General features: G+C 37.6%; 1 pseudogene; it reads right to left on the bottom strand.

Annotated features, from left to right (window-relative positions):
• Window positions 1-3,220: 3,220 nt before the first annotated feature.
• On the bottom strand, window positions 3,221-3,774 carry LOC142443447 (alpha-ketoglutarate dehydrogenase component 4 pseudogene; annotated as a pseudogene).
• Window positions 3,775-11,208: the final 7,434 nt, after the last annotated feature.

Raw genomic sequence — 11,208 nt, 5'->3', positions numbered from 1 at the left:
AAAAGTACCATGTCATTAACCGAACCAAACCAAGTGCATGCACAGTGAGACAGTCTGGGTTGACTCATAGTAATGCTATGGGACAAGATAGACCTGCTCCTCTGGGTTTCTGACAGTGAAATTCTTTAAGACATTAGAAAGCCTTATCTAATTTATAGCTACAGAGTTCAGTAATCCAGTGCAATGGCCACACAAAACACCCAGAAAACACTCACAATTATAGGGATTTTATTAGTGGAGTTATCAAGTTAACACAATATAGAATCATAATACATTACGGATTTAGTATTTTGTCCACAACAGTGCCAATACACAACCAATGGCCATATCTCTGTCTGGTCCTCAACCTCTTAGCCATGTGGTCCCTTAGCATCTCCTTTTCGAGATCAGGAAGCCTATACGCTACTCTGCCCCATGCCTCATAGTCTTGAAGATGCTTCTCTGTTCTAGCTCACTGTCTCCATCACGAGTCAGGTAGGCAGCCAGAATAGGGCCAAAGGAGGTTGTTTCCCTAAATGCCTGTTTGGACCACAATAAAGGGACTGCAGGGAAATCAGGCACTCATTAGAAAGCTATGGAGAAATCTAAACAGCATGCACAGACTAGGGCCACTAGCCACCTAGGCACATGACATCACACAGATGTGCCTGAACTCAGCCAACAGGGTTAGTGGATACCCTCAACCATGCCTCCCAGCCAGTGGGGCAGGAGGGGCCAAAGGCAGTGCTCACAGCTGCACTAGCTCTCTTGGCTTCTGGGAGTTCCTGGTTCTGCACAGGTGTTCCAGTGTTCTTTGCACATGGGTTTTCTCATTCTGTTGTGAACTCCCATGTGGTTCCCACTCAGCCTTGTACACTTTCCAGATATAGCCTGTACTTTTGGAGATGGTAATAACTAAAGCTCTTCTTTCCCTCATAAAAGTCCCTTGGATTACAAATGTGCCTCTGTCACATGAATTCTCTCAACATTGTGAAGCAAACACTGAGGTAAAATCGCTCCCAAAACCTAACAAGATATCTTCTGTTTTTGCTACAGAGGCCATTCAGGGAGGGATCTCACACCAATTCCACTGGTGGAATCATTTCCTGATGCTTCCAGTAATCTCTTTTCCTGTTTCTGAGGTGGTTCTTTATGTGCAGAGGAATGGCAAATTTTACCAATCCCCAAGTAAGAGTCCTCTACAGGTATTGGCATGATCCCATCCATTGTTTTAAAAAAAATTAGAGAAATGAATGAAGCACAAGGATTAAATTTCACTTCACAACAGCATTCGTTTTTTATCTGTTGCCACTGCAGCGCCACTAACGCCCACTCTTGTCTTCAAGTCAGTGGTTGAACAGGATAATGGGACTAACGCAGACTGGTTACCTCAAGATGCATGGTTTTTCTCATTGATGATTTTGACCTACTGGTTACATATTCTGGCCCAAACTTCCATACAACTAACTGTGCAGCAAAGCAAATGTCTTGGTGCTCCACTCTTCCTCCACTCTCCGCAGATGTCAGACCTTAGACCGTGGGTTAAAGATAGCCTGGTGCCACTAGCTAAGTGACTAGAGAATTGCAGAGAAATTGTTTGTAACCATCCATTGATCAATGAGGCAAGTTTGGACATGTGTTCTTTGGAATGAAACTATGTGTGTTAACTGGAATTCAAGTAGCAATAATTTCGTATTCATCCTTGTATTTGTCTGCCTATCTTCCTAGATATGTATCAGTTATTTGATATATTTAGATGCGAAATGAAAATGTAAGCACTCATCTTCATAATAAACATAGACATGGAAGCTTTGGACTGAAAACAATTAGTCTTCACTTGGATTTTTACTTGCATGTAAACTTTATTTAATCAAAGGCTCTACCAGGCCATTTTTCATTCTTTCTTTTTAAAATATTTTTAAACATTTTATTAGGGACTCATACAACTCTTAACACAATCCATACATACATCAATTGTGTAAAGCATATCTGTACATTCTTTGCCCTCATCATTTTTTTTCTTTTAAGCATTTTATTAGGGGCTCATACAACTCTTATCACAATCCATACATATACATACATCAATTGTATAAAGCACATCCGTACATTCTTTGCCCTAATCACTCTCAAAGCATTTGCTTTCCACTTAAGTCCTCTGCATCAGGTCCTCTTTTTTCCCCCTCCTTCCCCGCTTCCCCCTCCCTCATGAGCCCTTGATAATTTATAGATTGTTATTTTGTCATATATTGCCCTATCCGGAGTCTCCCTTCCCCCCCTTCTCTGCCGTCCATCTCCCAGGGAGGAGGTCACATGTGGATCCTTGTAATCAGTTCCCCCTTTCCAACCCACTCACCCTCCACTCTCCCAGCATCGCCCTCACACCCTTGGTCCTGAAGGTATCGTCCACCCTGGATTCCCTGTGCCTCCAGCTCCCATATGCGCCTCATTCTTTCTTTATGATATATAACGAGAAAAGAAGTATCAGGATATGCAATTAAACTTGTCCTTATCTTGGCGACATCATGCATTTGCAGGTTGATGAATCAACAGCTAAGTGAGAATATACAAGTAATTACATACTTCAGCTATGTGCAAGGTTTTAAAAATTAGGAAGAAGAGGTACATTCTCTATTGTCCTGACAGCACCATTTGATACTCTCCTCCATTGCTGGTTCAGAAACAAGTCAGATAATGTGATGGCTTTGCTGGTTTAAGCCAGTGGCTTTAGGATCTTTTACTTAATTGCTTCTGCACTTTATTTTCACCAGATAACAAGTATCTCCTTGTTTTAGTAAAAGGGGAAATACCCAACTCTATCATCACTTTCTAAAATACAGGTAAGCTCCTACTTCTTAAATGCTTTATAATTGCGGAATATAAAAGCTTACAATTGGAACCTTTTTACCTTCTGTTGAAATGTATTATCATATTTCCTTACATTTCATTTAAAAATCATTTTATTGGGGGCTTGTACAATTCTTTTTTTATATGTGAGAGAACTTTATATTAATAATTAATTATATATCAAGCAAATATCCCAGTTCAGATGAAGTCCATAAACCCAATGCGAATCCATAAATCCCTCTTCAAACTCACAGAGCCACATGCAACCGTGCAGAATGCAGGGTCAGGTGTGTCTTAGTCCTCAAAGTGTCATCTGTGCATTTTAAACATTTTTTTTACTGGACATTGTGTGCTTTTAATAGTTCAATACTGGTAATTATTGTTAATCAAGAGGAAATTGATAAGCTAACATTTAAAAATGCATAATAAATATAAAGTATATAAACAATTTAGTGAGCTTGTGGAGAAGCTGACCCAGATACATAAGTTAGAATATATAAATGTCCATCTAAATTTTCTTCTTTTTTTACAGGATACTTCATTAAAGTTGCTTAATGTACCATTTCTCATTTTGGTAGTCCTTTATTGTAAAGATAATTCTTTTGTCAGAGGACAAACAGCAGCCGCACGGCCAGTGATTACTCTGGACCTCCACGTTGGATAAACTCGATTTCTTCTTGAGACACGGGTTTCCGTCTGTATTTCTGAGGTAATGTTTTGATTATTTCTGCAGTGTCTGGTGGGCTGTGCTGCGTCAACAAATCCGGTGCTGTCCTTCCCATAGAGTGCTGTGACATTACAGAAGCGGGCGGTGGAATGCCTGATGATCTCAAAGCTTCTGATACATTGAGTTTAGGGTTGTCAGTTCTATCAGGGAATCTTATTAATGGTGTATGTGGTTTGAATACCTGAACGACCCTGCTGGCGGACGCCATCTTGCTGCCCATCATGACCCCCATTTTTAACGTTTTAAGAATGTCTTTTTCTTCAGATTTACCCAGTGCAATACATCATATGATTTCTTGGCTGTTGTTTTCCTAGACTTTGATTATAGATAAAGTATGAATCCAGACAACAATATTTTTCAGTTTCTCATTACCTTGATTATTGGTACAGTTGTAAGTACTTTTGTAATCCCTTTTAAAAGTTGTAATTTTTGTCTTCATCATTAAGTGCATCAAGCCATCCTCACTTCAGCAAGCAAAGTTATGCCAACTGCATATTGTAGGTTGCTAATAAGCCTTCCTCTAATCTTGATGCCGTTTTCTTTATAATGTCCAATTTCTAAGATTATTTGTAAAGCATACAATTTGAATAAGTATGGTAAAAAGATACAACACTAACACAAACCTCTCCTGATTTTAAATCATGCAGTTTTACCTTGTTCTGTCTGAAAAGTGCTTCTTGATTTATGTATTCTTATCACAATCCATACATCCATCCATTGTGTCAAGCACAACATCATAATTCTCAAAACATTTTCTTTCTACTTGAGCTCTTGATATCAGCTCCTCCTTTTTACCCCTCCCTTTCCCCCCATGATCCCTTGATAATTTATAAATTATTATTTTGTCATATCTTACACTATCGAATGTCTCCCTCCACCCACTTTACTGTTGTGCATCCCCCAGGGAGAATGGTATATGTAGATCCTTTTAATCAGTTCCCCCTTTCTACACCACCTTCCTTTCACCCTCCAAGTATTATCACTCTCACCACTGGTCCATGAGGTGTCGAAGGGATTAGGTATCAGGTATCAAAGAAGAAAAAATCATATCATTGTAAATGAGGATGAGTGGAGATTGGAGACCCGAAGACCATCTGTAGGCAACTGGATACCCCTTACAGAAGGGTGGTGGAGAGAAGACAAGCCAGTCAGGGGGCAAGATATCAACGATGAAACATACAAATTTCCTCTAACTCTTAAATGCTTCCCCACCCCCACTATCATGATCTCAATTATACCTTACAAATCTGGCTAGACCAGAGGATGTACATTCATTTAAATTGCATCAAAACCTTTTGAAGTTTTTCTGTATTAAAATAAATAAAAGACTATTGTGTAAGAAATTCATAAGTTTCCCCCTCCCCAGTTTAGCCTTCACTCATAAAGGAAAAGTCTGATCAATCTGATAACATTAAGTTAAATTTACTTAAGGCTGTGCATAATATATAATATTAATGTCTGGAAAAAGGATTAATTGTCCTTTGCATATTCAAATCTAAATATACTACTTATACCTCAGTGACTTTTAGAAGTCTTGATGTATAAATTGTAAATTAGGTTTGTTTTTGTGGTGTACCTTTGCAAGTTCCATGGTCTATGAAAGTTAACCAAATGGAGATAAAAATAATGTTTGTGGAAATTATATTCAAGACATGGGTGTTCCAATTATAGATATAATCCGTTTCCCCCAAGGCAATCTTTTATTTATATATTCTCACATACATTGCCCTTTCCTTAGAACAGTTATAAGCTACAAAGATGACCATAAGGGTCTTGCCAAACAACTTGGCAATAACTCTTCTACTCCTTTCTCTCCATAAATCCAGTGAAAAATAGTATTGATGTACTGATGTTTCCTGATAAGTTATAGTGCACTACATTTTCTAGGTAATATTAAAATAACATCCAACACAAAATTCTGTTATGTAAACATTCAATATCATCTATTAAATATTTTATTATCAAAGTCATCAACTCAAATAAATTCACTGCCCTCAAGCCAATCCCGACGCATAGCAAATCTCTAGGACAGAGTAAAAATAAAACTGCTCTTGGGATTTTCCAAGAGTAACTCTTTGCAGGCGTACAAAGCCCTGACTTTGTATTGTAAAGTGGCTGATGGTATCAAAGTGCTATCCTTGTGGCTTGGAGCCCGATGCATAACCACTGTGTGACTGAGGCTGCTTCATTGTAGTAGATGGTGAACTAAACCAAGTTTCCCTTGTTGTCCTTGTTATTACTGCTTCACCTCATGGCATTATGAACAAGACAACATAAATTAAAACTTAATTGATTTGGGGGGGTGTTTGTTGTATACTACATTTTTTGTTGTATAATATCCTTTTTCTGTGTACGCATAAGGTTCCATTTAACTATATTAAATTGAGTGTGTGTAATTGTTTTTTATTTAAATATAGATGCTGCTAATTGAACATTAAATCTGGTTCAATTTTTCTGCCAATAGTCTTAGAAAATAGTTTAAACTTTTCCAGTGACATGCCACTTACATATTTTTATTTCTTCCACGCAGAGTCCTGCAAAGTTTTTAGCTGTAATAAGTCTATTTATTTTTAAAGCTCAAATAAGAATTTATAAGCACCATATGAGTAAATAGACTGCTAATAAATTTCTGTCTTTTTATAATTTAAGATAGATACTCAAAATAATGATACAGTTAACATTGCATACTGACTTATTAAAATAATATGGCTAATTAGCAAAGAGATGGTAAGTTATTATACAATGGTGTTGACAAAAATTGTAGGTTCTCATTTGGAATTTTAACTGAAAAAAAATCACTAGGTAATCCAGGATTTTCAGAATTCTTTACATTCTGTATAAGGCAATTCAATTTCACAAACATAGACTATATTGACTCACCACCACTGAGTATAGTCTGATTCATAGGCAACCAATATAAATTAGTAGATTACACTATATAATTTCGAAAGTTGTGAATCTTTATGGAAACCAACAGACTGATCTTTTCACTGTGCGAGATCTCTCAGCTTAAACCGCCAAGCCTGTGATTAGCAGCCAGCCCACACCACTCTGATTCCTTCAAGAACAGAGTTGTCAATTATTGTATGAAGAAATGAATACTGATAATATAATTTTTCCTTAAGTTTTTGAATTAATTAATTGTCAAACAATTAGATTTCCTGATTTTTATAATATTGAAAGCATACCTAATATGATTTTTCAAAGATCATAAATTGAACAAAATCTGTCATAATTTTCAATGGTATTTGAAAATGATGAAAAATTTTAATTATTTTTTTCTGGTAAATAAATATTTTATATTAATAATTTTCAGTAATTTGCTGCTAATATCCACATGAGAGTAAATAAAAGAGTGTCACAAAATTATAGAAAACTTTATTAAACTTACATATCAAGATGTGAAGCTATTATTTCTTTACATATTTTCTGTCTAGCCAGTGTAGTCAGTGTTTTCATCTTGGACTACTAACTACAAGATCAGTAGTTCAAAACCACCAGCCACTACCCAGGAGAAAGAATAGACTTCCTATCCTCATTTAGAGTTACAACATTGGACATCCACAGGGTCAGTTCTACCTTGACTTATAAGGTCTTGATGAGTCACAGTTGACTTAATGACAGCAAGTTTGATTCAATTTTTTGAAATCCATCCCTAAATCAAAGTACAGTTCTCAACTTACATTATGCCAAAAGTTCCTCCAGGGACTTTAATCATGTTCCTTTGAAAGATGTTTTGGAAGAGATCACAACTATAAAGTAGATTTGGTAACTTTTCCCAATGAAATACACTAGGCCAGATCTGGCTACCCTTGAAGATTAAGCAGCTGCATTATTGTGATTGATGAGAGAGAAAATAACACAGTTTTATCTGCATGTATCACCAATGCAATTTCAGTTTTCTTAAATATTCTAAAAAATAAATCACATCGTTGCCCTATGTCTATCAAGGAAACAAAGAAAACAAAAATGAACCATAGCATCATGAATTAAACTCTCTGCATTGAATGCACTTGGCTCAGCAGATAGCCCGGGGATCTATTGCTCAGGGTAGGGCCCTTTCTTTGAAGGTATGGTAAGGTGACATGGAATTGTAGGAATGTTTGTTCACAACCTATCATGGGCAGTTGATTTGATTTGGCTTGCAGAAAGCAAGGAAGACTTGAAGCATTTGCTCATGAAGATCAAGTACTGCAACTCTACTTTAGAGCACAACTTAATGTGAAGAAAATAAAATTCTCAAAACTGGATTAGTAGACAACATCATGATAAACAGAGAAAATACTGATGTTGTAAAATACTTCATTTTGCTTGGATGCACAGCGAATGCTCATGGGAGAAGCAGTCAGTACATTAAATGATGTGCAGTGTTGCATAAATTTGCTTTAGATGGTTGAGGAGCAAGATATCACTTTGAAAACTCAAGTGTGCCTGACCCTCGCCACAGCATTTTCAATCATCTCAGATGCATGTGAAGTTGGACAATGAATAAGAAAGATTACAGAAGAAGTGATGCATTTGAATCATGGTGCTGGCAAAGAATATAGGAAGACTCTGTACCACCAGAAGAACATACAGATATGTCTTGGAAAAGTTACAACCCTATGTTCCTTAGAAGCAAGGATAATGAACTCGTTTCCTGTATTTTGGACATATTATCTGGAAAGACCAGTCCCTGGAAAAGCCCATGATGCTTGGTACAGGGGAGGGCCAGAGAAAGAGAGGAAAACTGTCATGGAGATGGAATGATACAATAACTACAACAATGAGATTGGCCAGTAAGGGATGGGAATGAGGGCAGATCTCAGAAGATTCTATTTGGATTGAATTGGGCCTCCCCCAGTGATATCTTTCAAAAATCCAAATCTTGATACCAGTTTTTATAAACTTGTTAGGAATTGAACTCTTGGTTATGTTGATAAGGCAGTATAGGTTTAGGCTGTGTCTGAAATTTTATTAATTAAATCACATTTGATAAATAAAAGAGAGAAAATAAACAAGTAAGCAAGCAGAATAAAATAAGAGAGATGCCAAATCACATGAAGATTTTCCCAGAGCAAAGCCTCCAAAGAGACACAGACCTTCACCATAGCTCAGAAAGAAAGTATTTTCCTAGAGCTGAAACCCAAAATTTAGATTTCTATACTCCTAAAAGTTAATAAAATAAATGTTGGTTTGCAATAGTCTCTGAACTGAGGTATTTATCTAATTTTAGCACTAAATACATAAGACAGAGTTGTGAAAAATGATCAATAAACCTACCAAAAAGAGAGAAAAATGGTCTAAGGAAAAGGAGGTTACTTAAAGAAATGGAGCCATGAAATGCATTCTGTACTAAAAGAACAAGACTATGATCAATTTTAGAATAGAAACTACAGTATAAGAAAGGACAAGGTTGAGTGACTTAAGTTGTGTTCTCTAGAAAATCAATAAGCTTGTATACAAGATGGTGTGTTAGTCTGGGTAGACTAGAGAAACAAATCCATGGACACACACATGTGTATAAGAAAGAGATTTATATACAAGAGCAATTGAAGTTTGGGAAAACATCCCAGCCCAGTCCAGATCAAGTCCATAAGTCTGATATTAGCCCATATGTCTGATACCAATCTATCAAGTCCTCTTCAGACTTACAAAACACATGCAATGATGTGGAATGTAGAAGATCACAGGCTAGTGGGTAGAAAGTCCTTGGATCCAGTGGCATTAGAAACATCTCAGCGCTGGCAGGGGTCTCGGCTTCAGGGTGTCTCCATGTGTCTTGTCGCCTGCTATGTCTCCCAAGGTGTGAGCAGAGAGACTTCCACCACCAAGGGGAAAACACCGGATTCCCGTAATCCTTTGGAGAAGGCCATGCCCACATAGAAGCCTCACTGGTTATGACCTCATTGTATAACTACCACAGAGAGTTTCAGAAAGCTTGTGAAAAAAAAATATCTTTTCATTTTATTCTTGTTCAAAATATTAAGTCCTCATCATATATATAGCTTTTCTCAAGGAACTAGCTCATGTGATTGTAGTGGACTTAGGCTCGACGTCTGGCTCATGTAGCTGCAGTGACTGATGGCCCATGATTGACATGAAATATGGTAAGCCACAGGCTCAAGTCCAAAGAACAGGAAGTTATATGATGATGAACCAGATACACGATCCAGATTGAGCAAAAACCCATAGAGAATTATTACTAGAGATTTGAGAATTGCCAGCCTGGACACATACCATGACATCTGGCTGCTCAACGCAGAGCTCGTCATGGAGACAATGACATTATATGATCGTTCCACGTGGGCATGACCACACCATAACTGTAAAGCCATAGAATTATGGCCCAGCTATCATGACACACAGATTTAACCATCATAGTCGACCCCTTGTTAAATTGGGATAACTTTAAACAGAGACAAATATGCAGCCATACATGTGTCAAACATGATATAACTAACATGTTTATAACCAATTAGGCACTGGTCTCATTTGCATCTTCTATTTTATAAATGAAGAAAACAGATATTTGGGATGCCCACATACAAGGAAGAAATACTTTTCAAAATTTCAGTCCTTATCTCTACAATTGTTCAAGTAGTCATAGCTAGGATTTAGAACTACCTTTTCCATCACCCACTTCCTGTTCCCTCTGCTCTCAGGGGCCACTTCAACTGATGAGGTTCTTCGTCTGGTGAAAGTCTGAACTACTAGGAGTCACGTCATACTTGTATTTTTTCATTAATTTTAATCAAATTTGCACCCTAAGTAAGTGTCTATTCAATGAAGAGAAAAATGCTACTTTATCCATGATGGACGTGGTCCTGTGTAATCAACCTACCATAGTTACTAATCAGCCTGCTTGAGGCATTGCTTCATATCACTTAGTCTGTGGTGCACTCTGTGTTGACAGATTAGTTAGTAGCCAAGTCAGCCTTGCTGACTGCAAGGCCTTGTTGATAAATCCACACATAGCCTCCAACTCTGATACCATGTCCACTTTTTTACATGAGGCCAAATGGCATTGGCAAGAGTGGCTAAAGAAAGAGGATGACTGATTTCAACATAGAGTTTCATCCTGTCGACTTAATTGTTAAAATCCTCTTCTGTCATGGCCACCATTTGGTGAACATTCATGTAAGATACAAATATCTTTGCTTCTTTAGTCCACTCAGAATAGTCCATCCACATAACTGCATATTATCAATTAGCCAATAATTGCTCTTCCTAGTGTTGACCATCTAGCCAAATCATTGGCCCGAGCCAATGGTTCATTGTACAATCACACATGTGGCCATTTCTCCTTCTGGGTGAAGCACACAGCCAGATTCACTGATCAAAGTTCTATCCATTCAGAGGATATCCTCTCACCACATTAGTTTTTGTTATTTTTAGGGCAGTCCCAGAAAAGGGCAACAGTGCTGTAGATGAGCACTTTTGAGTGGTACTAATTATCATCTTTCGAAAAATCCTCAAAGCAGGATTGAGTTTGGCCTTAGTCAACCGAACACAAGGACTTCCTTGTGAGGTCACTGGAAAAGACTTGGAGAAGGAAGATAATGTGATAAGGGGACAGTCACTGGGGCCCCATCTTCATTCAGCTTACTTCTGTAATTCAGGTCCTGCTTGCATCCCATCTGGAGTGTACCACTTCTGTTAATGATAAAATATTGCTG

Source organism: Tenrec ecaudatus, chromosome 3 (assembly GCF_050624435.1).
Source record: "Tenrec ecaudatus isolate mTenEca1 chromosome 3, mTenEca1.hap1, whole genome shotgun sequence".
In the NCBI taxonomy this organism is placed as follows: Eukaryota; Metazoa; Chordata; class Mammalia; order Afrosoricida; family Tenrecidae; genus Tenrec; species Tenrec ecaudatus.
Note: the sequence above shows the minus strand (reverse complement) of the source record. Positions and strands in the feature narration are given on the sequence as shown.